Here is a 2,500-nt window from a genome sequence, read left to right as displayed (position 1 = left end):
GCGAAGCAACTACTGGAGATATGCTTGTAAAACTTTGGGAGCGGTCGTGCGAACACATGCGCCAAGTTTTCTGCTAAAGTCTGCAGGCCAGATCTGCCGGGCGGCACATAAAACCGGAAAAAACCACCTAAAAAAAGAGCATGCCAAACAAAGTCTCACATTTCGCTGAATAACTTTTGATCTAGAAGAGTTAGACAAATTCTGATTGCGGGAACAGCTCCGCCGTGTGTTTTTACATATGTATATGTCCCGTAGATAAAAAGTACATGTTGCAAAAAAAGTACATGTTGTACATAAATCTACCTTTGATATTCGGATTCCCCGTGAAAAACTACGCCTAGGCCGCAGGGTTACAAAGACGAGTCATTGCACTTATGCCCTTTTATAGACGCTTTTAGAAATCGGCCAAAACAGTATTTATTAATTTAGACAGTGTTCCACTGACATGTCGCATGCTGCGATATGTCCACGTGAAAGAGCACCGAAAAGCACCCCTAGAACACCCTTCATACCCGTTCTAACGGTTCTCTTTCATCTTCATAATAATCAAATTAAAGAACACCATACAAAAAACAAGATCTCGTGTGTAGTGGCTCGCCAGGCATACTAAAACCAAGATGTCGTGTGGGCACATGCCAGACATCATATCTTGCGTTTGCAAACACACGCAAAGTCGGTAAACAGCTCAAAACGGGCTAAAAAGTAGACAGCACCCGGACTTCCCCGGTGGTCACCCACCCGAGTACTACCCGAGCTTGAGGCTGCTTAACTTCACAGAGCAGACGGGATATGGTGCTTTCAGCCTAAGATGGCCGTCTACATTTGACTTTGATCGACACGCCTATTAGTGTTTATCACTCGTATACATTGGTACAACACATTTACACACTCACATGTCCACATACGTGGCCATAGACTGCACACGATGGCCCCCAATACCCCTTCTGGCCCTCAGAATTGGCTGGGTGGATGGCTACACTTTATATAGTAACAAAACAAAAAGGGGGGTGGTGTGGCGCACTCCAATACAAACGTGTGGCCAGCAGCTCACTCCTACAACGCAGCATACGTATTCTCTCCGATAGGAACCCCACACAGACCGACACCTTCATACACAGCAGTGCAGATAGCCGCCGCACCCCATATTTGCGCATACGCGGCCTGGAAACAATGTTAAACCACCAAAGTGGCCATTTACGACTTGCACAACCATACCTACGCTTCCTATGCGACATGACATGTGCACGTACGCGTCTTAGGCAATATGAACACCTTCGACACCTTCATACATGCACAGCGCGCGCTCCGCTTAAGTACGACACCAACTTGTCATATACATCATGCGTTTCCTCCCGTCACCTTTCATCACCTCCATATTCACACCCATGCGCCGTCACCTTCCTCGCGCCATCACCTTCACCATTTTCACCTCCATATCCGCGCTTCCTCCGCCGTCACCTTCCGCGTACGCGTCCATATTCGCTGCGTTTCCTCGCGCTTCCTGCCTGTTATTAATCCAAGCCAAAAACATCTCCAAACCCATACAATTAGAACAGCAAACAACTTCGCATTTTTTCACAAAGTCCTCAGCTTCATTTTGCATACTTTATCCTAGTCTAATTCACGCTATTCCGCTCTCTTTAACATACTTAAACTAAGTCTAATTCACGCTACTCTGCTCTCTCTAACATACTTAAACCAAGTCTAATTCGCGCTATTCTGCTCTCTTTAACATACTTAAACCAAGTCTAATTCACGCTACTCTGCTCTCTCTAACATACTTAAACCAAGTCTAATTCGCGCTATTCTGCTCTCTTTAACATACTTAAACCAAGTCTAAATTCACGCTATTTCGCTCTCTTTTAACATACTTAAACCAAGTCTATTTCATGCTATTTCGCTCTCTTTTAACATAGTTAAACCAAGTCTATTTCATGCTATTCCGCTCTCTTTAACATACTTAAACCAAGTCTAATTCACGCTATTTCGCTATCTTTTAACATAGTTAAACCAAGTCTATTTCATGCTATTCCGCTCTCTTTAACATACTTAAACCAAGTCTAATTCACGCTATTTCGCTCTCTTTTAACATACTTAAACCAAGTCTATTTCATGCTATTCCGCTCTCTTTAACATAGTTAAACCAAGTCTATTTCATGCTATTCCGCTCTCTTTAACATAGTTAAACCAAGTCTAATTTACGCTATTTCGCTCTCTTTTAACATACTTAAACCAAGTCTATTTTATGCTATTCCGCTCTCTTTAACATAGTTAAACCAAGTCTAATTCATGCTATTCCGCTCTCTTTAACATAGTTAAACCAAGTCTAATTCACGCTATTCGCTCTCTTTTAACATACTTAAACCAAGTCTAATTTTACGCCCTGCCGTCTAGCTTGCCCTGTTAAACCCCCATACTAAAATCTCCGATTTTGGCTCAGAAATCATTAGCGCTGGCACTTAGCGATTTTCACGCAAAGTGTTTCTCGCTTTCTGCCTGT

The 2,500-nt window shown here is 43.0% G+C and overlaps 1 non-coding gene across 1 annotated transcript; it reads right to left on the bottom strand.

Moving 5' to 3' along the window:
- Positions 1-699: 699 nt before the first annotated feature.
- Positions 700-813, bottom strand: PITG_33130. The gene has a single exon (XR_009934524.1). It is a non-coding gene; the product is annotated as an 8S ribosomal RNA (ribosomal RNA).
- Between the last annotated feature and the right edge of the window lie 1,687 nt (positions 814-2,500).

The sequence above is a fragment of the Phytophthora infestans genome, genomic scaffold (assembly GCF_000142945.1).
Source record: "Phytophthora infestans T30-4 supercont1.52 genomic scaffold, whole genome shotgun sequence".
NCBI lineage: Eukaryota > Oomycota > Peronosporomycetes > Peronosporales > Peronosporaceae > Phytophthora > Phytophthora infestans.
This window is presented reverse-complemented; position numbering and strand designations above follow the sequence as displayed.